The following is a 27,272-nucleotide window of genomic DNA, read 5'->3' as shown; positions in this document are numbered from 1 at the left end:
TTTACCTTTTCAAGGCACTTCCATCGTGTTTTCATTAGTGGCTCTTACCACGTCCCCCTTAGGGCCGAGTGTACGCATTCCTCCACAGTCCCTTCAGCATTTATTTTTTGAAACATTTTTGCTGATGGCCATTCTGACTGCTGTGAGCTGATAGGTTTTTGTAATTTGGGTTTGCATGTCTTTAAAAATTCCTAAAATATATCATTTTCCCACACCTTTTTCTTTCCTCTTCTTTAAAGGAAAAGCTGTGAGTACCACATAGCTCTTGAAATTGTCTTCTTGGAAGGTTGCCCTCTTTTGAAATTTTTGCTCCATTTTTGATCCCAGGATTTATTTGGAGGGCAGGTGTCATTTACAGAATGGCAAGTTGGTGAATATTTAGTGACCTTTAGCAGTGGGTTGAAAGCTGCTGTTGTGGGAAATGGCCACAAGGAGGCAGCATTTCTCCATTCCCAAATCTGAGTACTAGGGCAGCAGAGCCTTTCTGGAAGTCGTGTTCCTAGGTTGTAAATTAGAATGGAATGTGCCAGGAGAAACCCCCATAAGTTTAGGTCTCATTACTTCTTGTTTTTGTTAATTTTTTTAATCGGGGTAAGGACTAGAATATTGTTTGTCCTAGGGGTACACAATCTGGTTCATTTGTACATTATATATGTCTACTCTACAGATCCTCTTCCCATGTAAAATATTACAGAGTGTTCTGTAGACCTCGCTTGCTATATGGTCGGTCGTTTTGAAATATGTATATAATATGTATTTGGATATGTATAGTAACACTAATCTCATTTATCCATTCCCCCCACCTTTCCTTTTAGATGAGCATAGTTGGTTTTCTAAGTCTGTGAGTGTCTTTCTCTGTGGAAATATGTTCATTTGTGTCAGTGATTAGATAACGCCTCTAAGGGATATCATAGGATATAGGTCTTTTGCTTTCCGACTTACCTCATGTTTTGTGATTATCTCCAGGCTCATCTCTGGTGCCTCAAAGAACAGTGTTTCATTGTTTTCCATGGCTAATATTCCATTGTGTACATGGACTCCTTCTTCTTTATCCATTCACCTGTTGATGGACATTTTGGTTGCTTCCCATCTTGGCTATTTTGAATAAGGCTGCAGTGCAGCATTTGCAGCCTGTGTCTTTTCGATCCTGGTCTTCTCAGGTGAGAGGCCCAGTGGTGTGCCTGCTGGATTGAATGGTACCTCAGTTTTCACTTTTCAACGCATTTCCTTTCAGTAGTCATTATTGGCTGTTAACCACTTTCCATCCCACCAGCACCTAGAGGTTACACAGTTCTCTGCAACCCCGTCAGCATTTATTGTTGGTAGACTTTTTGCTGACGGTCAGTCGACAGGTGTGAGATGAAACCTTTTGGTTGATTAGATTGCATGAGTCTAATCATTCCTGAGGTTGAGCTTTTACCCATTTTCCTGTTTTTTTGTTTAAAGAGAGTGAGGAATACTTACCTCTGCATACTATCTTCTTGAAACATTCGCCTGTTTTGAATTTCTTTTGTCCATTCCCCACCTGAGCACAATTTTTGACGGCAGGTGTCCTTTACAGCCCTGAGCCCTTGTGAATTTTAAGTGACCAGTAGCTGTGGGTTTAAAGCTGCTCTTGCGGGAAACGGCCACAAGGGGGCAGCATTTCTCCTTTACCAAATCTGGTCACTAGGGCAACAGAGCCTTAATGGAAGTCGTGTTCTAGGTTGTAAGTTACAATGGAATGTGCCGGGAAAAAGCCCTTTAAGTTTATGTGTCATTCCTTCTTGTTTGTATTTTTAACAAAATTTTTATTCTTTATCACAGCAAATTCGATTACAATGGTTTGTTTGGTCTAGGTGTGCAAGACGTGGTTCCTTCACACATATACATATATCTATTCTTCTTTGGAATCTTTTCCCGTGTAGGTTATGACACAATGTTGAGTAGTCTTCTCTTGGTATTCTGTAGGTCTTTGGTGATTATATATTTCACGTGTGTTTGTATATCTCTGTTCACCTCAATATGGTAATGTACCCAATCCTCACACCTTTCCATTTGGTGAACCTTAAGTTTTTGTACTGAATCTGTGATTGCCTTTCTCTGTGGAAGTATCTTCGTTTGTATCAATTTTTAGGTAACACCTCTATGTGGTATGATAGGATATGGGTCTTTCGTTTTCTCACTTACTCCAAGTTGCGTGATAACTTCTAGAGTCATCTATGGTGCTGCAAATGGCATTGCTTCATTTTATCGCTAGCTCATAATCCATCTGTACATGTAGCAGTTCTTCTTTGTACACCCATCTGTCGGTGGACTTTTTGGTGACTTCCATATCTTGGCTATGGTAATACTGTGCAATGCAGATTTGCCTGCCTCTTTCTTTCCAATTCTGTCTTCTTAGGTTATAGGTCCAGGAATAAGCCTCTGGATCGTACGGTAGCTCAATGTTTACCTTTTAACGGCACCTCCACTCTGCTCTCATGAGTGGCTCTCTCCAGGTTACATCCCACTTAAAGTGGAGGGTTTGCATTTCTCCACAGCACCTTCAGCATTTATTCTTTGTGGTTTTTTACTGATGGTTATTCTGACTGGTGTGAGCTGATACGTCTTTGTGGCTGAATTTGCATGTGTCTCATGATCCATTAAAACTGAGCTTTAAGGCAGGTCCTTTTCATTTTTCAGGCTGTGAGTACCGCTTAGTTCTTCAAAGTGTTTTCTTAAAGTATGTATGTCATAATTTTAAAATTTTTTGGCCATTACCTCCCTGAAGACATTTTGCGGTGACCATTAGCACAGGCTTAAACCTGCGTTTGCAGGTAACGGCCAGAGGGTGGCGGTCTTTCTACGTTCCCCATGCTGGTACTAGGGCAACAGGCCTTCTGGCCAGTGGTGTTCCTCGGTTATAAATTAGAGTGGAATGTGCCTGAAGAAACCCACAAATGCTGATGTCTCCTTACTTATGTTTGTCTTTTAAATTTACCTTATATTTATTATTGGAGCAATATTACATTGTGTACATGGAACAGTTCTTCTTGGTGCGTTCCTCTGTTGATGGACATTTTCATTGCTTCCAAATGTTGGCTATGGTCAATATGGCTGGAGTGCAGGATTGCCAGCCTGTGACGTTTTGATTCTCATTTTCTCAGGGGATAGGCCCAGCAGTGGGTATGACTGATTGACGGGTAGCTCAGTGTTTACCTTTTCAAGGCACTTCCATCGTGTTTTCATTAGTGGCTCTTACCACGTCCCCCTTAGGGCCGAGTGTACGCATTCCTCCACAGTCCCTTCAGCATTTATTTTTTGAAACATTTTTGCTGATGGCCATTCTGACTGCTGTGAGCTGATAGGTTTTTGTAATTTGGGTTTGCATGTCTTTAAAAATTCCTAAAATATATCATTTTCCCACACCTTTTTCTTTCCTCTTCTTTAAAGGAAAAGCTGTGAGTACCACATAGCTCTTGAAATTGTCTTCTTGGAAGGTTGCCCTCTTTTGAAATTTTTGCTCCATTTTTGATCCCAGGATTTATTTGGAGGGCAGGTGTCATTTACAGAATGGCAAGTTGGTGAATATTTAGTGACCTTTAGCAGTGGGTTGAAAGCTGCTGTTGTGGGAAATGGCCACAAGGAGGCAGCATTTCTCCATTCCCAAATCTGAGTACTAGGGCAGCAGAGCCTTTCTGGAAGTCGTGTTCCTAGGTTGTAAATTAGAATGGAATGTGCCAGGAGAAACCCCCATAAGTTTAGGTCTCATTACTTCTTGTTTTTGTTATTTTTTTTAATCGGGGTAAGGACTAGAATATTGTTTGTCCTAGGGGTACACAATCTGGTTCATTTGTACATTATATATGTCTACTCTACAGATCCTCTTCCCATGTAAAATATTACAGAGTGTTCTGTAGACCTCCCTAGCTATATGGTCGGTCGTTTTGAAATATGTATATAATATGTATTTGGATATGTATAGTAACACTAATCTCATTTATCCATTCCCCCCACCTTTCCTTTTAGATGAGCATAGTTGGTTTTCTAAGTCTGTGAGTGTCTTTCTCTGTGGAAATATGTTCATTTGTGTCAGTGATTAGATAACGCCTCTAAGGGATATCATAGGATATAGGTCTTTTGCTTTCCGACTTACCTCATGTTTTGTGATTATCTCCAGGCTCATCTCTGGTGCCTCAAAGAGCAGTGTTTCATTGTTTTCCATGGCTAATATTCCATTGTGTACATGGACTCCTTCTTCTTTATCCATTCACCTGTTGATGGACATTTTGGTTGCTTCCCATCTTGGCTATTTTGAATAAGGCTGCAGTGCAGCCTTTGCAGCCTGTGTCTTCTCGATCCTGGTCTTCTCAGGTGAGAGGCCCAGTGGTGTGCCTGCTGGATTGAATGGTACCTCAGTTTTTACTTTTCAACGCAGTTCCTTTCTGTACTCCTTACTGGCTGTTAACCACTTTACATCTCACCAGCACCTATAGGTTACACAGTTCTCTACAACCCCATCAGCATTTATTGTTGGTAGACTTTTTGCTGACGGTCAGTCGACAGGTGTGAGTTGAAACCTTTTGGTTGATTAGATTGCATGAGTCTAATCATTCCTGAGGTTGAGCTTTTACCCATTTTCCTGTTTTTTTGTTTAAAGAGAGTGAGGAATACTTACCTCTGCATACTATCTTCTTGAAACATTCGCCTGTTTTGAATTTCTTTTGTCCATTCCCCACCTGAGCACAATTTTTGACGGCAGGTGTCCTTTACAGCCCTGAGCCCTTGTGAATTTTAAGTGACCAGTAGCTGTGGGTTTAAAGCTGCTCTTGCGGGAAACGGCCACAAGGGGGCAGCATTTCTCCTTTACCAAATCTGGTCACTAGGGCAACAGAGCCTTAATGGAAGTCGTGTTCTAGGTTGTAAGTTACAATGGAATGTGCCGGGAAAAAGCCCTTTAAGTTTATGTGTCATTCCTTCTTGTTTGTATTTTTAACAAAATTTTTATTCTTTATCACAGCAAATTCGATTACAATGGTTTGTTTGGTCTAGGTGTGCAAGACGTGGTTCCTTCACACATATACATATATCTATTCTTCTTTGGAATCTTTTCCCGTGTAGGTTATGACACAATGTTGAGTAGTCTTCTCTTGGTATTCTGTAGGTCTTTGGTGATTATATATTTCACGTGTGTTTGTATATCTCTGTTCACCTCAATATGGTAATGTACCCAATCCTCACACCTTTCCATTTGGTGAACCTTAAGTTTTTGTACTGAATCTGTGATTGCCTTTCTCTGTGGAAGTATCTTCGTTTGTATCAATTTTTAGGTAACACCTCTATGTGGTATGATAGGATACGGGTCTTTCGTTTTCTCACTTACTCCAAGTTGCGTGATAACTTCTAGAGTCATCTATGGTGCTGCAAATGGCATTGCTTCATTTTATCGCTAGCTCATAATCCATCTGTACATGTAGCAGTTCTTCTTTGTACACCCATCTGTCGGTGGACTTTTTGGTGACTTCCATATCTTGGCTATGGTAATACTGTGCAATGCAGATTTGCCTGCCTCTTTCTTTCCAATTCTGTCTTCTTAGGTTATAGGTCCAGGAATAAGCCTCTGGATCGTACGGTAGCTCAATGTTTACCTTTTAACGGCACCTCCACTCTGCTCTCATGAGTGGCTCTCTCCAGGTTACATCCCACTTAAAGTGCAGGGTTTGCATTTCTCCACAGCACCTTCAGCATTTATTCTTTGTGGTTTTTTACTGATGGTTATTCTGACTGGTGTGAGCTGATACGTCTTTGTGGCTGAATTTGCATGTGTCTCATGATCCATTAAAACTGAGCTTTAAGGCAGGTCCTTTTCATTTTTCAGGCTGTGAGTACCGCTTAGTTCTTCAAAGTGTTTTCTTAAAGTATGTATGTCATAATTTTAAAATTTTTTGGCCATTACCTCCCTGAAGACATTTTGCGGTGACCATTAGCACAGGCTTAAACCTGCGTTTGCAGGTAACGGCCAGAGGGTGGCGGTCTTTCTACGTTCCCCATGCTGGTACTAGGGCAACAGGCCTTCCGGCCAGTGGTGTTCCTCGGTTATAAATTAGAGTGGAATGTGCCTGAAGAAACCCACAAATGCTGATGTCTCCTTACTTATGTTTGTCTTTTAAATTTACCTTATATTTATTATTGGAGCAATATTACATTGTGTACATGGAACAGTTCTTCTTGGTGGGTTCCTCTGTTGATGGACATTTTCATTGCTTCCAAATGTTGGCTATGGTCAATATGGCTGGAGTGCAGGATTGCCAGCCTGTGACGTTTTGATTCTCATTTTCTCAGGGGATAGGCCCAGCAGCGGGTATGACTGATTGACAGGTAGCTCAGTGTTTACCTTTTCAAGGCACTTCCATTGTGTTTTCATTAGTGGCTCTTACCACGTCCCCCTTAGGGCCGAGTGTACGCATTCCTCCACAGTCCCTTCAGCATTTATTTTTTGAAACATTTTTGCTGATGGCCATTCTGACTGCTGTGAGCTGATAGGGTTTTGTAATTTGGGTTTGCATGTCTTTAAAAATTCCTAAAATATATCATTTTCCCACACCTTTTTCTTTCCTCTTCTTTAAAGGAAAAGCTGTGAGTACCACATAGCTCTTGAAATTGTCTTCTTGGAAGGTTGCCCTCTTTTGAAATTTTTGCTCCATTTTTGATCCCAGGATTTATTTGGAGGGCAGGTGTCATTTACAGAATGGCAAGTTGGTGAATATTTAGTGACCTTTAGCAGTGGGTTGAAAGCTGCTGTTGTGGGAAATGGCCACAAGGAGGCAGCATTTCTCCATTCCCAAATCTGAGTACTAGGGCAGCAGAGCCTTTCTAGAAGTCGTGTTCCTAGGTTGTAAATTAGAATGGAATGTGCCAGGAGAAACCCCCATAAGTTTAGGTCTCATTACTTCTTGTTTTTGTTAATTTTTTTAATCGGGGTAAGGACTAGAATATTGTTTGTCCTAGGGGTACACAATCTGGTTCAATTGTACATTATATATGTCTACTCTACAGATCCTCTTCCCATGTAAAATATTACAGAGTGTTCTGTAGACCTCCCTTGCTATATGGTCGGTCGTTTTGAAATATGTATATAATATGTATTTGGATATGTATAGTAACACTAATCTCATTTATCCATTCCCCCCACCTTTCCTTTTAGATGAGCATAGTTGGTTTTCTAAGTCTGTGAGTGTCTTTCTCTGTGGAAATATGTTCATTTGTGTCAGTGATTAGATAACGCCTCTAAGGGATATCATAGGATATAGGTCTTTTGCTTTCCGACTTACCTCATGTTTTGTGATTATCTCCAGGCTCATCTCTGGTGCCTCAAAGAGCAGTGTTTCATTGTTTTCCATGGCTAATATTCCATTGTGTACATGGACTCCTTCTTCTTTATCCATTCACCTGTTGATGGACATTTTGGTTGCTTCCCATCTTGGCTATTTTGAATAAGGCTGCAGTGCAGCCTTTGCAGCCTGTGTCTTTTCGATCCTGGTCTTCTCAGGTGAGAGGCCCAGTGGTGTGCCTGTTGCATTGAGTGGTACCTCAATTTTCACTTTTTAACGCAGTTCCTTTTGGTACTCCTTACTGGCTGTTAACCACTTTACATCTCACCAGCACCTAGAGGTTACACAGTTCTCTACAACCCCGTCAGCATTTATTGTTGGTAGACTTTTTGCTGACGGTCAGTGGACAGGTGTGAGTTGAAACCTTTTGGTTGATTAGATTGCATGAGTCTAATAATTCCTGAGGTTGAGCTTTTACCCATTTTCCTGTTTTTTTGTTTAAAGAGAGTGAGGAATACTTACCTCTGCATACTATCTTCTTGAAACATTCGCCTGTTTTGAATTTCTTTTGTCCATTCCCCACCTGAGCACAATTTTTGACGGCAGGTGTCCTTTACAGCCCTGAGCCCTTGTGAATTTTAAGTGACCAGTAGCTGTGGGTTTAAAGCTGCTCTTGCGGGAAACGGCCACAAGGGGGCAGCATTTCTCCTTTACCAAATCTGGTCACTAGGGCAACAGAGCCTTAATGGAAGTCGTGTTCTAGGTTGTAAGTTACAATGGAATGTGCCGGGAAAAAGCCCTTTAAGTGTATGTGTCATTCCTTCTTGTTTGTATTTTTAACAAAATTTTTATTCTTTATCACAGCAAATTCGATTACAATGGTTTGTTTGGTCTAGGTGTGCAAGACGTGGTTCCTTCACACATATACATATATCTATTCTTCTTTGGAATCTTTTCCCGTGTAGGTTATGACACAATGTTGAGTAGTCTTCTCTTGGTATTCTGTAGGTCTTTGGTGATTATATATTTCACGTGTGTTTGTATATCTCTGTTCACCTCAATATGGTAATGTACCCAATCCTCACACCTTTCCATTTGGTGAACCTTAAGTTTTTGTACTGAATCTGTGATTGCCTTTCTCTGTGGAAGTATCTTCGTTTGTATCAATTTTTAGGTAACACCTCTATGTGGTATGATAGGATATGGGTCTTTCGTTTTCTCACTTACTCCAAGTTGCGTGATAACTTCTAGAGTCATCTATGGTGCTGCAAATGGCATTGCTTCATTTTATCGCTAGCTCATAATCCATCTGTACATGTAGCAGTTCTTCTTTGTACACCCATCTGTCGGTGGACTTTTTGGTGACTTCCATATCTTGGCTATGGTAATACTGTGCAATGCAGATTTGCCTGCCTCTTTCTTTCCAATTCTGTCTTCTTAGGTTATAGGTCCAGGAATAAGCCTCTGGATCGTACGGTAGCTCAATGTTTACCTTTTAACGGCACCTCCACTCTGCTCTCATGAGTGGCTCTCTCCAGGTTACATCCCACTTAAAGTGGAGGGTTTGCATTTCTCCACAGCACCTTCAGCATTTATTCTTTGTGGTTTTTTACTGATGGTTATTCTGACTGGTGTGAGCTGATACGTCTTTGTGGCTGAATTTGCATGTGTCTCATGATCCATTAAAACTGAGCTTTAAGGCAGGTCCTTTTCATTTTTCAGGCTGTGAGTACCGCTTAGTTCTTCAAAGTGTTTTCTTAAAGTATGTATGTCATAATTTTAAAATTTTTTGGCCATTACCTCCCTGAAGACATTTTGCGGTGACCATTAGCACAGGCTTAAACCTGCGTTTGCAGGTAACGGCCAGAGGGTGGCGGTCTTTCTACGTTCCCCATGCTGCTACTAGGGCAACAGGCCTTCTGGCCAGTGGTGTTCCTCGGTTATAAATTAGAGTGGAATGTGCCTGAAGAAACCCACAAATGCTGATGTCTCCTTACTTATGTTTGTCTTTTAAATTTACCTTATATTTATTATTGGAGCAATATTACATTGTGTACATGGAACAGTTCTTCTTGGTGCGTTCCTCTGTTGATGGACATTTTCATTGCTTCCAAATGTTGGCTATGGTCAATATGGCTGGAGTGCAGGATTGCCAGCCTGTGACGTTTTGATTCTCATTTTCTCAGGGGATAGGCCCAGCAGTGGGTATGACTGATTGACGGGTAGCTCAGTGTTTACCTTTTCAAGGCACTTCCATCGTGTTTTCATTAGTGGCTCTTACCACGTCCCCCTTAGGGCCGAGTGTACGCATTCCTCCACAGTCCCTTCAGCATTTATTTTTTGAAACATTTTTGCTGATGGCCATTCTGACTGCTGTGAGCTGATAGGTTTTTGTAATTTGGGTTTGCATGTCTTTAAAAATTCCTAAAATATATCATTTTCCCACACCTTTTTCTTTCCTCTTCTTTAAAGGAAAAGCTGTGAGTACCACATAGCTCTTGAAATTGTCTTCTTGGAAGGTTGCCCTCTTTTGAAATTTTTGCTCCATTTTTGATCCCAGGATTTATTTGGAGGGCAGGTGTCATTTACAGAATGGCAAGTTGGTGAATATTTAGTGACCTTTAGCAGTGGGTTGAAAGCTGCTGTTGTGGGAAATGGCCACAAGGAGGCAGCATTTCTCCATTCCCAAATCTGAGTACTAGGGCAGCAGAGCCTTTCTGGAAGTCGTGTTCCTAGGTTGTAAATTAGAATGGAATGTGCCAGGAGAAACCCCCATAAGTTTAGGTCTCATTACTTCTTGTTTTTGTTAATTTTTTTAATCGGGGTAAGGACTAGAATATTGTTTGTCCTAGGGGTACACAATCTGGTTCATTTGTACATTATATATGTCTACTCTACAGATCCTCTTCCCATGTAAAATATTACAGAGTGTTCTGTAGACCTCGCTTGCTATATGGTCGGTCGTTTTGAAATATGTATATAATATGTATTTGGATATGTATAGTAACACTAATCTCATTTATCCATTCCCCCCACCTTTCCTTTTAGATGAGCATAGTTGGTTTTCTAAGTCTGTGAGTGTCTTTCTCTGTGGAAATATGTTCATTTGTGTCAGTGATTAGATAACGCCTCTAAGGGATATCATAGGATATAGGTCTTTTGCTTTCCGACTTACCTCATGTTTTGTGATTATCTCCAGGCTCATCTCTGGTGCCTCAAAGAACAGTGTTTCATTGTTTTCCATGGCTAATATTCCATTGTGTACATGGACTCCTTCTTCTTTATCCATTCACCTGTTGATGGACATTTTGGTTGCTTCCCATCTTGGCTATTTTGAATAAGGCTGCAGTGCAGCATTTGCAGCCTGTGTCTTTTCGATCCTGGTCTTCTCAGGTGAGAGGCCCAGTGGTGTGCCTGCTGGATTGAATGGTACCTCAGTTTTCACTTTTCAACGCATTTCCTTTCAGTAGTCATTATTGGCTGTTAACCACTTTCCATCCCACCAGCACCTAGAGGTTACACAGTTCTCTGCAACCCCGTCAGCATTTATTGTTGGTAGACTTTTTGCTGACGGTCAGTCGACAGGTGTGAGATGAAACCTTTTGGTTGATTAGATTGCATGAGTCTAATCATTCCTGAGGTTGAGCTTTTACCCATTTTCCTGTTTTTTTGTTTAAAGAGAGTGAGGAATACTTACCTCTGCATACTATCTTCTTGAAACATTCGCCTGTTTTGAATTTCTTTTGTCCATTCCCCACCTGAGCACAATTTTTGACGGCAGGTGTCCTTTACAGCCCTGAGCCCTTGTGAATTTTAAGTGACCAGTAGCTGTGGGTTTAAAGCTGCTCTTGCGGGAAACGGCCACAAGGGGGCAGCATTTCTCCTTTACCAAATCTGGTCACTAGGGCAACAGAGCCTTAATGGAAGTCGTGTTCTAGGTTGTAAATTACAATGGAATGTGCCGGGAAAAAGCCCTTTAAGTTTATGTGTCATTCCTTCTTGTTTGTATTTTTAACAAAATTTTTATTCTTTATCACAGCAAATTCGATTACAATGGTTTGTTTGGTCTAGGTGTGCAAGACGTGGTTCCTTCACACATATACATACATCTATTCTTCTTTGGAATCTTTTCCCGTGTAGGTTATGACACAATGTTGAGTAGTCTTCTCCTGGTATTCTGTAGGTCTTTGGTGATTATATATTTCACGTGTGTTTGTATATCTCTGTTCACCTCAATATGGTAATGTACCCAATCCTCACACCTTTCCATTTGGTGAACCTTAAGTTTTTGTACTGAATCTGTGATTGCCTTTCTCTGTGGAAGTATCTTCGTTTGTATCAATTTTTAGGTAACACCTCTATGTGGTATGATAGGATATGTGTCTTTCGCTTTCTCACTTACTCCAAGTTGCGTGATTACTTCTAGAGTCATCTATGGTGCTGCAAATGGCATTGTTTCATTTTATCGCTAGCTCATAATCCATCTGTACATGTAGCAGTTCTTCTTTGTCCACCCATCTGTCGGTGGACTTTTTGGTGACTTCCATATCTTGGCTATGGTAATACTGTGCAATGCAGATTTGCCTGCCTCTTTCTTTCCAATTCTGTCTTCTTAGGTTATAGGTCCAGGAATAAGCCTCTGGATCGTACGGTAGCTCAATGTTTACCTTTTAACGGCACCTCCACTCTGCTCTCATGAGTGGCTCTCTCCAGGTTACATCCCACTTAAAGTGGAGGGTTTGCATTTCTCCACAGCACCTTCAGCATTTATTCTTTGTGGTTTTTTACTGATGGTTATTCTGACTGGTGTGAGCTGATACGTCTTTGTGGCTGAATTTGCATGTGTCTCATGATCCATTAAAACTGAGCTTTAAGGCAGGTCCTTTTCATTTTTCAGGCTGTGAGTACCGCTTAGTTCTTCAAAGTGTTTTCTTAAAGTATGTATGTCATAATTTTAAAATTTTTTGGCCATTACCTCCCTGAAGACATTTTGCGGTGACCATTAGCACAGGCTTAAACCTGCGTTTGCAGGTAACGGCCAGAGGGTGGCGGTCTTTCTACGTTCCCCATGCTGGTACTAGGGCAACAGGCCTTCTGGCCAGTGGTGTTCCTCGGTTATAAATTAGAGTGGAATGTGCCTGAAGAAACCCACAAATGCTGATGTCTCCTTACTTATGTTTGTCTTTTAAATTTACCTTATATTTATTATTGGAGCAATATTACATTGTGTACATGGAACAGTTCTTCTTGGTGCGTTCCTCTGTTGATGGACATTTTCATTGCTTCCAAATGTTGGCTATGGTCAATATGGCTGGAGTGCAGGATTGCCAGCCTGTGACGTTTTGATTCTCATTTTCTCAGGGGATAGGCCCAGCAGTGGGTATGACTGATTGACGGGTAGCTCAGTGTTTACCTTTTCAAGGCACTTCCATCGTGTTTTCATTAGTGGCTCTTACCACGTCCCCCTTAGGGCCGAGTGTACGCATTCCTCCACAGTCCCTTCAGCATTTATTTTTTGAAACATTTTTGCTGATGGCCATTCTGACTGCTGTGAGCTGATAGGTTTTTGTAATTTGGGTTTGCATGTCTTTAAAAATTCCTAAAATATATCATTTTCCCACACCTTTTTCTTTCCTCTTCTTTAAAGGAAAAGCTGTGAGTACCACATAGCTCTTGAAATTGTCTTCTTGGAAGGTTGTCCTCTTTTGAAATTTTTGCTCCATTTTTGATCCCAGGATTTATTTGGAGGGCAGGTGTCATTTACAGAATGGCAAGTTGGTGAATATTTAGTGACCTTTAGCAGTGGGTTGAAAGCTGCTGTTGTGGGAAATGGCCACAAGGAGGCAGCATTTCTCCATTCCCAAATCTGAGTACTAGGGCAGCAGAGCCTTTCTGGAAGTCGTGTTCCTAGGTTGTAAATTAGAATGGAATGTGCCAGGAGAAACCCCCATAAGTTTAGGTCTCATTACTTCTTGTTTTTGTTAATTTTTTTAATCGGGGTAAGGACTAGAATATTGTTTGTCCTAGGGGTACACAATCTGGTTCATTTGTACATTATATATGTCTACTCTACAGATCCTCTTCCCATGTAAAATATTACAGAGTGTTCTGTAGACCTCCCTTGCTATATGGTCGGTCGTTTTGAAATATGTATATAATATGTATTTGGATATGTATAGTAACACTAATCTCATTTATCCATTCCCCCCACCTTTCCTTTTAGATGAGCATAGTTGGTTTTCTAAGTCTGTGAGTGTCTTTCTCTGTGGAAATATGTTCATTTGTGTCAGTGATTAGATAACGCCTCTAAGGGATATCATAGGATATAGGTCTTTTGCTTTCCGACTTACCTCATGTTTTGTGATTATCTCCAGGCTCATCTCTGGTGCCTCAAAGAGCAGTGTTTCATTGTTTTCCATGGCTAATATTCCATTGTGTACATGGACTCCTTCTTCTTTATCCATTCACCTGTTGATGGACATTTTGGTTGCTTCCCATCTTGGCTATTTTGAATAAGGCTGCAGTGCAGCCTTTGCAGCCTGTGTCTTTTCGATCCTGGTCTTCTCAGGTGAGAGGCCCAGTGGTGTGCCTGTTGCATTGAGTGGTACCTCAATTTTCACTTTTCAACGCAGTTCCTTTTGGTACTCCTTACTGGCTGTTAACCACTTTACATCTCACCAGCACCTAGAGGTTACACAGTTCTCTACAACCCCGTCAGCATTTATTGTTGGTAGACTTTTTGCTGACGGTCAGTCGACAGGTGTGAGTTGAAACCTTTTGGTTGATTAGATTGCATGAGTCTAATCATTCCTGAGGTTGAGCTTTTACCCATTTTCCTGTTTTTTTGTTTAAAGAGAGTGAGGAATACTTACCTCTGCATACTATCTTCTTGAAACATTCGCCTGTTTTGAATTTCTTTTGTCCATTCCCCACCTGAGCACAATTTTTGACGGCAGGTGTCCTTTACAGCCCTGAGCCCTTGTGAATTTTAAGTGACCAGTAGCTGTGGGTTTAAAGCTGCTCTTGCGGGAAACGGCCACAAGGGGGCAGCATTTCTCCTTTACCAAATCTGGTCACTAGGGCAACAGAGCCTTAATGGAAGTCGTGTTCTAGGTTGTAAAGTACAATGGAATGTGCCGGGAAAAAGCCCTTTAAGTGTATGTGTCATTCCTTCTTGTTTGTATTTTTAACAAAATTTTTATTCTTTATCACAGCAAATTCGATTACAATGGTTTGTTTGGTCTAGGTGTGCAAGATGTGGTTCCTTCACACATATACATATATCTATTCTTCTTTGGAATCTTTTCCCGTGTAGGTTATGACACAATGTTGAGTAGTCTTCTCTTGGTATTCTGTAGGTCTTTGGTGATTATATATTTCACGTGTGTTTGTATATCTCTGTTCACCTCAATATGGTAATGTACCCAATCCTCACACCTTTCCATTTGGTGAACCTTAAGTTTTTGTACTGAATCTGTGATTGCCTTTCTCTGTGGAAGTATCTTCGTTTGTATCAATTTTTAGGTAACACCTCTATGTGGTATGATAGGATATGTGTCTTTCGCTTTCTCACTTACTCCAAGTTGCGTGATTACTTCTAGAGTCATCTATGGTGCTGCAAATGGCATTGTTTCATTTTATCGCTAGCTCATAATCCATCTGTACATGTAGCAGATCTTCTTTGTCCACCCATCTGTCGGTGGACTTTTTGGTGACTTCCATATCTTGGCTATGGTAATACTGTGCAATGCAGATTTGCCTGCCTCTTTCTTTCCAATTCTGTCTTCTTAGGTTATAGGTCCAGGAATAAGCCTCTGGATCGTACGGTAGCTCAATGTTTACCTTTTAACGGCACCTCCACTCTGCTCTCATGAGTGGCTCTCTCCAGGTTACATCCCACTTAAAGTGGAGGGTTTGCATTTCTCCACAGCACCTTCAGCATTTATTCTTTGTGGTTTTTTACTGATGGTTATTCTGACTGGTGTGAGCTGATACGTCTTTGTGGCTGAATTTGCATGTGTCTCATGATCCATTAAAACTGAGCTTTAAGGCAGGTCCTTTTCATTTTTCAGGCTGTGAGTACAGCTTAGTTCTTCAAAGTGTTTTCTTAAAGTATGTATGTCATAATTTTAAAATTTTTTCGCCATTACCTCCCTGAAGACATTTTGCGGTGACCATTAGCACAGGCTTAAACCTGCGTTTGCAGGTAACGGCCAGAGGGTGGCGGTCTTTCTACGTTCCCCATGCTGGTACTAGGGCAACAGGCCTTCTGGCCAGTGGTGTTCCTCGGTTATAAATTAGAGTGGATTGTGCCTGAAGAAACCCACAAATGCTGATGTCTCCTTACTTATGTTTGTCTTTTAAATTTACCTTATATTTATTATTGGAGCAATATTACATTGTGTACATGGAAGAGTTCTTCTTGGTGCGTTCCTCTGTTGATGGACATTTTCATTGCTTCCAAATGTTGGCTATGGTCAATATGGCTGGAGTGCAGGATTGCCAGCCTGTGACGTTTTGATTCTCATTTTCTCAGGGGATAGGCCCAGCAGTGGGTATGACTGATTGACGGGTAGCTCAGTGTTTACCTTTTCAAGGCACTTCCATTGTGTTTTCATTAGTGGCTCTTACCACGTCCCCCTTAGGGCCGAGTGTACGCATTCCTCCACAGTCCCTTCAGCATTTATTTTTTGAAACATTTTTGCTGATGGCCATTCTGACTGCTGTGAGCTGATAGGTTTTTGTAATTTGGGTTTGCATGTCTTTAAAAATTCCTAAAATATATCATTTTCCCACACCTTTTTCTTTCCTCTTCTTTAAAGGAAAAGCTGTGAGTACCACATAGCTCTTGAAATTGTCTTCTTGGAAGGTTGCCCTCTTTTGAAATTTTTGCTCCATTTTTGATCCCAGGATTTATTTGGAGGGCAGGTGTCATTTACAGAATGGCAAGTTGGTGAATATTTAGTGACCTTTAGCAGTGGGTTGAAAGCTGCTGTTGTGGGAAATGGCCACAAGGAGGCAGCATTTCTCCATTCCCAAATCTGAGTACTAGGGCAGCAGAGCCTTTCTGGAAGTCGTGTTCCTAGGTTGTAAATTAGAGTGGAATGTGCCAGGAGAAACCCCCATAAGTTTAGGTCTCATTACTTCTTGTTTTTGTTAATTTTTTTAATCGGGGTAAGGACTAGAATATTGTTTGTCCTAGGGGTACACAATCTGGTTCAAATGTACATTATATATGTCTACTCTACAGATCCTCTTCCCATGTAAAATATTACAGAGTGTTCTGTAGACCTCCCTTGCTATATGGTCGGTCGTTTTGAAATATGTATATAATATGTATTTGGATATGTATAGTAACACTAATCTCATTTATCCATTCCCCCCACCTTTCCTTTTAGATGAGCATAGTTGGTTTTCTAAGTCTGTGAGTGTCTTTCTCTGTGGAAATATGTTCATTTGTGTCAGTGATTAGATAACGCCTCTAAGGGATATCATAGGATATAGGTCTTTTGCTTTCCGACTTACCTCATGTTTTGTGATTATCTCCAGGCTCATCTCTGGTGCCTCAAAGAGCAGTGTTTCATTGTTTTCCATGGCTAATATTCCATTGTGTACATGGACTCCTTCTTCTTTATCCATTCACCTGTTGATGGACATTTTGGTTGCTTCCCATCTTGGCTATTTTGAATAAGGCTGCAGTGCAGCCTTTGCAGCCTGTGTCTTTTCGATCCTGGTCTTCTCAGGTGAGAGGCCCAGTGGTGTGCCTGTTGCATTGAGTGGTACCTCAATTTTCACTTTTCAACGCAGTTCCTTTTGGTACTCCTTACTGGCTGTTAACCACTTTACATCTCACCAGCACCTAGAGGTTACACAGTTCTCTACAACCCCGTCAGCATTTATTGTTGGTAGACTTTTTGCTGACGGTCAGTCGACAGGTGTGAGTTGAAACCTTTTGGTTGATTAGATTGCATGAGTCTAATAATTCCTGAGGTTGAGCTTTTACCCATTTTCCTGTTTTTTTGTTTAAAGAGAGTGAGGAATACTTACCTCTGCATACTATCTTCTTGAAACATTCGCCTGTTTTGAATTTCTTTTGTCCATTCCCCACCTGAGCACAATTTTTGACGGCAGGTGTCCTTTACAGCCCTGAGCCCTTGTGAATTTTAAGTGACCAGTAGCTGTGGGTTTAAAGCTGCTCTTGCGGGAAACGGCCACAAGGGGGCAGCATTTCTGCTTTACCAAATCTGGTCACTAGGGCAACAGAGCCTTAATGGAAGTCGTGTTCTAGGTTGTAAGTTACAATGGAATGTGCCGGGAAAAAGCCCTTTAAGTTTATGTGTCATTCCTTCTTGTTTGTATTTTTAACAAAATTTTTATTCTTTATCACAGCAAATTCGATTACAATGGTTTGTTTGGTCTAGGTGTGCAAGACGTGGTTCCTTCACACATATACATATATCTATTCTTCTTTGGAATCTTTTCCCGTGTAGGTTATGACACAATGTTGAGTAGTCTTCTCTTGGTATTCTGTAGGTCTTTGGTGATTATATATTTCACGTGTGTTTGTATATCTCTGTTCACCTCAATATGGTAATGTACCCAATCCTCACACCTTTCCATTTGGTGAACCTTAAGTTTTGTACTGAATCTGTGATTGCCTTTCTCTGTGGAAGTATCTTCGTTTGTATCAATTTTTAGGTAACACCTCTTTGTGGTATGATAGGATATGTGTCTTTCGTTTTCTCACTTACTCCAAGTTGCGTGATTACTTCTAGAGTCATCTATGGTGCTGCAAATGGCAGTGTTTCATTTTATCGCTAGCTCATAATCCATCTGTACATGTAGCAGTTCTTCTTTGTCCACCCATGTGTCGGTGGACTTTTTGGTGACTTCCATATCTTGGCTATGGTAATACTGTGCAATGCAGATTTGCCTGCCTCTTTCTTTCCAATTCTGTCTTCTTAGGTTATAGGTCCAGGAATAAGCCTCTGGATCGTACGGTAGCTCAATGTTTACCTTTTAACGGCACCTCCACTCTGCTCTCATGAGTGGCTCTCTCCAGGTTACATCCCACTTAAAGTGGAGGGTTTGCATTTCTCCACAGCACCTTCAGCATTTATTCTTTGTGGTTTTTTACTGATGGTTATTCTGACTGGTGTGAGCTGATACGTCTTTGTGGCTGAATTTGCATGTGTCTCATGATCCATTAAAACTGAGCTTTAAGGCAGGTCCTTTTCATTTTTCAGGCTGTGAGTACCGCTTAGTTCTTCAAAGTGTTTTCTTAAAGTATGTATGTCATAATTTTAAAATTTTTTGGCCATTACCTCCCTGAAGACATTTTGCGGTGACCATTAGCACAGGCTTAAACCTGCGTTTGCAGGTAACGGCCAGAGGGTGGCGGTCTTTCTACGTTCCCCATGCTGGTAATAGAGCAACAGGCCTTCCGGCCAGTGGTGTTCCTCGGTTATAAATTAGAGTGGATTGTGCCTGAAGAAACCCACAAATGCTGATGTCTCCTTACTTATGTTTGTCTTTTAAATTTACCTTATATTTATTATTGGAGCAATATTACATTGTGTACATGGAACAGTTCTTCTTGGTGCGTTCCTCTGTTGATGGACATTTTCATTGCTTCCAAATGTTGGCTATGGTCAATATGGCTGGAGTGCAGGGTTGCCAGCCTGTGACGTTTTGATTCTCATTTTCTCAGGGGATAGGCCCAGCAGTGGGTATGACTGATTGACGGGTAGCTCAGTGTTTACCTTTTCAAGGCACTTCCATTGTGTTTTCATTAGTGGCTCTTACCACGTCCCCCTTAGGGCCGAGTGTACGCATTCCTCCACAGTCCCTTCAGCATTTATTTTTTGAAACATTTTTGCTGATGGCCATTCTGACTGCTGTGAGCTGATAGGGTTTTGTAATTTGGGTTTGCATGTCTTTAAAAATTCCTAAAATATATCATTTTCCCACACCTTTTCTTTCCTCTTTAAAGGAAAAGCTGTGAGTACCACATAGCTCTTGAAATTGTCTTCTTGGAAGGTTGCCCTCTTTTGAAATTTTTGCTCCATTTTTGATCCCAGGATTTATTTGGAGGGCAGGTGTCATTTACAGAATGGCAAGTTGGTGAATATTTAGTGACCTTTAGCAGTGGGTTGAAAGCTGCTGTTGTGGGAAATGGCCACAAGGAGGCAGCATTTCTCCATTCCCAAATCTGAGTACTAGGGCAGCAGAGCCTTTCTGGAAGTCGTGTTCCTAGGTTGTAAATTAGAATGGAATGTGCCAGGAGAAACCCCCATAAGTTTAGGTCTCATTACTTCTTGTTTTTGTTATTTTTTTTAATCGGGGTAAGGACTAGAATATTGTTTGTCCTAGGGGTACACAATCTGGTTCATTTGTACATTATATATGTCTACTCTACAGATCCTCTTCCCATGTAAAATATTACAGAGTGTTCTGTAGACCTCCCTTGCTATATGGTCGGTCGTTTTGAAATATGTATATAATATGTATTTGGATATGTATAGTAACACTAATCTCATTTATCCATTCCCCCCACCTTTCCTTTTAGATGAGCATAGTTGGTTTTCTAAGTCTGTGAGTGTCTTTCTCTGTGGAAATATGTTCATTTGTGTCAGTGATTAGATAACGCCTCTAAGGGATATCATAGGATATAGGTCTTTTGCTTTCCGACTTACCTCATGTTTTGTGATTATCTCCAGGCTCATCTCTGGTGCCTCAAAGAGCAGTGTTTCATTGTTTTCCATGGCTAATATTCCATTGTGTACATGGACTCCTTCTTCTTTATCCATTCACCTGTTGATGGACATTTTGGTTGCTTCCCATCTTGGCTATTTTGAATAAGGCTGCAGTGCAGCCTTTGCAGCCTGTGTCTTTTCGATCCTGGTCTTCTCAGGTGAGAGGCCCAGTGGTGTGCCTGCTGGATTGAATGGTACCTCAGTTTTCACTTTTCAACGCAGTTCCTTTCGGTAGTCATTATTGGCTGTTAACCACTTTCCTTCCCACCAGCACCTAGAGGTTACACAGTTCTCTACAACCCCGTCAGCATTTATTGTTGGTAGACTTTTTGCTGACGGTCAGTCGACAGGTGTGAGTTGAAACCTTTTCGTTGATTAGATTGCATGAGTCTAATAATTCCTGAGGTTGAGCTTTTACCCATTTTCCTGTTTTTTTGTTTAAAGAGAGTGAGGAATACTTACCTCTGCATACTATCTTCTTGAAACATTCGCCTGTTTTGAATTTCTTTTGTCCATTCCCCACCTGAGCACAATTTTTGATGGCAGGTGTCCTTTACAGCCCTGAACCCTTGTGAATTTTAAGTGACCAGTAGCTGTGGGTTTAAAGCTGCTCTTGCGGGAAACGGCCACAAGGGGGCAGCATTTCTCCTTTACCAAATCTGGTCACTAGGGCAACAGAGCCTTAATGGAAGTCGTGTTCTAGGTTGTAAAGTACAATGGAATGTGCCGGGAAAAAGCCCTTTAAGTGTATGTGTCATTCCTTCTTGTTTGTATTTTTAACAAAATTTTTATTCTTTATCACAGCAAATTCGATTACAATGGTTTGTTTGGTCTAGGTGTGCAAGACGTGGTTCCTTCACACATATACATATATCTATTCTTCTTTGGAATCTCTTCCCGTGTAGGTTATGACACAATGTTGAGTAGTCTTCTCTTGGTATTCTGTAGGTCTTTGGTGATTATATATTTCACGTGTGTTTGTATATCTCTGTTCACCTCAATATGGTAATGTACCCAATCCTCACACGTTTCCATTTGGTGAACCTTAAGTTTTTGTACTGAATCTGTGATTGCCTTTCTCTGTGGAAGTATCTTCGTTTGTATCAATTTTTAGGTAACACCTCTATGTGGTATGATAGGATATGTGTCTTTCGTTTTCTCACTTATTCCAAGTTGCGTGATTACTTCTAGAGTCATCTATGGTGCTGCAAATGGCATTGCTTCATTTTATCGCTAGCTCATAATCCATCTGTACATGTAGCAGTTCTTCTTTGTCCACCCATCTGTCGGTGGACTTTTTGGTGACTTCCATATCTTGGCTATGGTAATACTGTGCAATGCAGATTTGCCTGCCTCTTTCTTTCCAATTCTGTCTTCTTAGGTTATAGGTCCAGGAATAAGCCTCTGGATCGTACGGTAGCTCAATGTTTACCTTTTAACGGCACCTCCACTCTGCTCTCATGAGTGGCTCTCTCCAGGTTACATCCCACTTAAAGTGGAGGGTTTGCTTTTCTCCACAGCACCTTCAGCATTTATTCTTTGTGGTTTTTTACTGATGGTTATTCTGACTGGTGTGAGCTGATACGTCTTTGTGGCTGAATTTGCATGTGTCTCATGATCCATTAAAACTGAGCTTTAAGGCAGGTCCTTTTCATTTTTCAGGCTGTGAGTACAGCTTAGTTCTTCAAAGTGTTTTCTTAAAGTATGTATGTCATAATTTTAAAATTTTTTCGCCATTACCTCCCTGAAGACATTTTGCGGTGACCATTAGCACAGGCTTAAACCTGCGTTTGCAGGTAACGGCCAGAGGGTGGCAGTCTTTCTACGTTCCCCATGCTGGTACTAGGGCAACAGGCCTTCCGGCCAGTGGTGTTCCTCGGTTATAAATTAGAGTGGATTGTGCCTGAAGAAACCCACAAATGCTGATGTCTCCTTACTTATGTTTGTCTTTTAAATTTACCTTATATTTATTATTGGAGCAATATTACATTGTGTACATGGAAGAGTTCTTCTTGGTGCGTTCCTCTGTTGATGGACATTTTCATTGCTTCCAAATGTTGGCTATGGTCAATATGGCTGGAGTGCAGGATTGCCAGCCTGTGACGTTTTGATTCTCATTTTCTCAGGGGATAGGCCCAGCAGTGGGTATGACTGATTGACGGGTAGCTCAGTGTTTACCTTTTCAAGGCACTTCCATTGTGTTTTCATTAGTGGCTCTTACCTCGTCCCCCTTAGGGCCGAGTGTACGCATTCCTCCACAGTCCCTTCAGCATTTATTTTTTGAAACATTTTTGCTGATGGCCATTCTGACTGCTGTGAGCTGATAGGTTTTTGTAATTTGGGTTTGCATGTCTTTAAAAATTCCTAAAATATATCATTTTCCCACACCTTTTTCTTTCCTCTTCTTTAAAGGAAAAGCTGTGAGTACCACATAGCTCTTGAAATTGTCTTCTTGGAAGGTTGCCCTCTTTTGAAATTTTTGCTCCATTTTTGATCCCAGGATTTATTTGGAGGGCAGGTGTCATTTACAGAATGGCAAGTTGGTGAATATTTAGTGACCTTTAGCAGTGGGTTGAAAGCTGCTGTTGTGGGAAATGGCCACAAGGAGGCAGCATTTCTCCATTCCCAAATCTGAGTACTAGGGCAGCAGAGCCTTTCTGGAAGTCGTGTTCCTAGGTTGTAAATTAGAGTGGAATGTGCCAGGAGAAACCCCCATAAGTTTAGGTCTCATTACTTCTTGTTTTTGTTAATTTTTTTAATCGGGGTAAGGACTAGAATATTGTTTGTCCTAGGGGTACACAATCTGGTTCAAATGTACATTATATATGTCTACTCTACAGATCCTCTTCCCATGTAAAATATTACAGAGTGTTCTGTAGACCTCCCTTGCTATATGGTCGGTCGTTTTGAAATATGTATATAATATGTATTTGGATATGTATAGTAACACTAATCTCATTTATCCATTCCCCCCACCTTTCCTTTTAGATGAGCATAGTTGGTTTTCTAAGTCTGTGAGTGTCTTTCTCTGTGGAAATATGTTCATTTGTGTCAGTGATTAGATAACGCCTCTAAGGGATATCATAGGATATAGGTCTTTTGCTTTCCGACTTACCTCATGTTTTGTGATTATCTCCAGGCTCATCTCTGGTGCCTCAAAGAGCAGTGTTTCATTGTTTTCCATGGCTAATATTCCATTGTGTACATGGACTCCTTCTTCTTTATCCATTCACCTGTTGATGGACATTTTGGTTGCTTCCCATCTTGGCTATTTTGAATAAGGCTGCAGTGCAGCCTTTGCAGCCTGTGTCTTTTCGATCCTGGTCTTCTCAGGTGAGAGGCCCAGTGGTGTGCCTGTTGCATTGAGTGGTACCTCAATTTTCACTTTTCAACGCAGTTCCTTTTGGTACTCCTTACTGGCTGTTAACCACTTTACATCTCACCAGCACCTAGAGGTTACACAGTTCTCTACAACCCCGTCAGCATTTATTGTTGGTAGACTTTTTGCTGACGGTCAGTCGACAGGTGTGAGTTGAAACCTTTTGGTTGATTAGATTGCATGAGTCTAATAATTCCTGAGGTTGAGCTTTTACCCATTTTCCTGTTTTTTTGTTTAAAGAGAGTGAGGAATACTTACCTCTGCATACTATCTTCTTGAAACATTCGCCTGTTTTGAATTTCTTTTGTCCATTCCCCACCTGAGCACAATTTTTGACGGCAGGTGTCCTTTACAGCCCTGAGCCCTTGTGAATTTTAAGTGACCAGTAGCTGTGGGTTTAAAGCTGCTCTTGCGGGAAACGGCCACAAGGGGGCAGCATTTCTGCTTTACCAAATCTGGTCACTAGGGCAACAGAGCCTTAATGGAAGTCGTGTTCTAGGTTGTAAGTTACAATGGAATGTGCCGGGAAAAAGCCCTTTAAGTTTATGTGTCATTCCTTCTTGTTTGTATTTTTAACAAAATTTTTATTCTTTATCACAGCAAATTCGATTACAATGGTTTGTTTGGTCTAGGTGTGCAAGACGTGGTTCCTTCACACATATACATATATCTATTCTTCTTTGGAATCTTTTCCCGTGTAGGTTATGACACAATGTTGAGTAGTCTTCTCTTGGTATTCTGTAGGTCTTTGGTGATTATATATTTCACGTGTGTTTGTATATCTCTGTTCACCTCAATATGGTAATGTACCCAATCCTCACACCTTTCCATTTGGTGAACCTTAAGTTTTGTACTGAATCTGTGATTGCCTTTCTCTGTGGAAGTATCTTCGTTTGTATCAATTTTTAGGTAACACCTCTTTGTGGTATGATAGGATATGTGTCTTTCGTTTTCTCACTTACTCCAAGTTGCGTGATTACTTCTAGAGTCATCTATGGTGCTGCAAATGGCAGTGTTTCATTTTATCGCTAGCTCATAATCCATCTGTACATGTAGCAGTTCTTCTTTGTCCACCCATGTGTCGGTGGACTTTTTGGTGACTTCCATATCTTGGCTATGGTAATACTGTGCAATGCAGATTTGCCTGCCTCTTTCTTTCCAATTCTGTCTTCTTAGGTTATAGGTCCAGGAATAAGCCTCTGGATCGTACGGTAGCTCAATGTTTACCTTTTAACGGCACCTCCACTCTGCTCTCATGAGTGGCTCTCTCCAGGTTACATCCCACTTAAAGTGGAGGGTTTGCATTTCTCCACAGCACCTTCAGCATTTATTCTTTGTGGTTTTTTACTGATGGTTATTCTGACTGGTGTGAGCTGATACGTCTTTGTGGCTGAATTTGCATGTGTCTCATGATCCATTAAAACTGAGCTTTAAGGCAGGTCCTTTTCATTTTTCAGGCTGTGAGTACCGCTTAGTTCTTCAAAGTGTTTTCTTAAAGTATGTATGTCATAATTTTAAAATTTTTTGGCCATTACCTCCCTGAAGACATTTTGCGGTGACCATTAGCACAGGCTTAAACCTGCGTTTGCAGGTAACGGCCAGAGGGTGGCGGTCTTTCTACGTTCCCCATGCTGGTAATAGAGCAACAGGCCTTCCGGCCAGTGGTGTTCCTCGGTTATAAATTAGAGTGGATTGTGCCTGAAGAAACCCACAAATGCTGATGTCTCCTTACTTATGTTTGTCTTTTAAATTTACCTTATATTTATTATTGGAGCAATATTACATTGTGTACATGGAACAGTTCTTCTTGGTGCGTTCCTCTGTTGATGGACATTTTCATTGCTTCCAAATGTTGGCTATGGTCAATATGGCTGGAGTGCAGGGTTGCCAGCCTGTGACGTTTTGATTCTCATTTTCTCAGGGGATAGGCCCAGCAGTGGGTATGACTGATTGACGGGTAGCTCAGTGTTTACCTTTTCAAGGCACTTCCATTGTGTTTTCATTAGTGGCTCTTACCACGTCCCCCTTAGGGCCGAGTGTACGCATTCCTCCACAGTCCCTTCAGCATTTATTTTTTGAAACATTTTTGCTGATGGCCATTCTGACTGCTGTGAGCTGATAGGTTTTTGTAATTTGGGTTTGCATGTCTTTAAAAATTCCTAAAATATATCATTTTCCCACACCTTTTTCTTTCCTCTTCTTTAAAGGAAAAGCTGTGAGTACCACATAGCTCTTGAAATTGTCTTCTTGGAAGGTTGCCCTCTTTTGAAATTTTTGCTCCATTTTTGATCCCAGGATTTATTTGGAGGGCAGGTGTCATTTACAGAATGGCAAGTTGGTGAATATTTAGTGACCTTTAGCAGTGGGTTGAAAGCTGCTGTTGTGGGAAATGGCCACAAGGAGGCAGCATTTCTCCATTCCCAAATCTGAGTACTAGGGCAGCAGAGCCTTTCTGGAAGTCGTGTTCCTAGGTTGTAAATTAGAGTGGAATGTGCCAGGAGAAACCCCCATAAGTTTAGGTCTCATTACTTCTTGTTTTTGTTAATTTTTTTAATCGGGGTAAGGACTAGAATATTGTTTGTCCTAGGGGTACACAATCTGGTTCAAATGTACATTATATATGTCTACTCTACAGATCCTCTTCCCATGTAAAATATTACAGAGTGTTCTGTAGACCTCCCTTGCTATATGGTCGGTCGTTTTGAAATATGTATATAATATGTATTTGGATATGTATAGTAACACTAATCTCATTTATCCATTCCCCCCACCTTTCCTTTTAGATGAGCATAGTTGGTTTTCTAAGTCTGTGAGTGTCTTTCTCTGTGGAAATATGTTCATTTGTGTCAGTGATTAGATAACGCCTCTAAGGGATATCATAGGATATAGGTCTTTTGCTTTCCGACTTACCTCATGTTTTGTGATTATCTCCAGGCTCATCTCTGGTGCCTCAAAGAGCAGTGTTTCATTGTTTTCCATGGCTAATATTCCATTGTGTACATGGACTCCTTCTTCTTTATCCATTCACCTGTTGATGGACATTTTGGTTGCTTCCCATCTTGGCTATTTTGAATAAGGCTGCAGTGCAGCCTTTGCAGCCTGTGTCTTTTCGATCCTGGTCTTCTCAGGTGAGAGGCCCAGTGGTGTGCCTGTTGCATTGAGTGGTACCTCAATTTTCACTTTTCAACGCAGTTCCTTTTGGTACTCCTTACTGGCTGTTAACCACTTTACATCTCACCAGCACCTAGAGGTTACACAGTTCTCTACAACCCCGTCAGCATTTATTGTTGGTAGACTTTTTGCTGACGGTCAGTCGACAGGTGTGAGTTGAAACCTTTTGGTTGATTAGATTGCATGAGTCTAATAATTCCTGAGGTTGAGCTTTTACCCATTTTCCTGTTTTTTTGTTTAAAGAGAGTGAGGAATACTTACCTCTGCATACTATCTTCTTGAAACATTCGCCTGTTTTGAATTTCTTTTGTCCATTCCCCACCTGAGCACAATTTTTGACGGCAGGTGTCCTTTACAGCCCTGAGCCCTTGTGAATTTTAAGTGACCAGTAGCTGTGGGTTTAAAGCTGCTCTTGCGGGAAACGGCCACAAGGGGGCAGCATTTCTGCTTTACCAAATCTGGTCACTAGGGCAACAGAGCCTTAATGGAAGTCGTGTTCTAGGTTGTAAGTTACAATGGAATGTGCCGGGAAAAAGCCCTTTAAGTTTATGTGTCATTCCTTCTTGTTTGTATTTTTAACAAAATTTTTATTCTTTATCACAGCAAATTCGATTACAATGGTTTGTTTGGTCTAGGTGTGCAAGACGTGGTTCCTTCACACATATACATATATCT

This window comes from Eschrichtius robustus, chromosome 5, assembly GCF_028021215.1.
Source record: "Eschrichtius robustus isolate mEscRob2 chromosome 5, mEscRob2.pri, whole genome shotgun sequence".
NCBI classification, from domain to species: Eukaryota; Metazoa; Chordata; class Mammalia; order Artiodactyla; family Eschrichtiidae; genus Eschrichtius; species Eschrichtius robustus.
Note: the sequence above shows the minus strand (reverse complement) of the source record.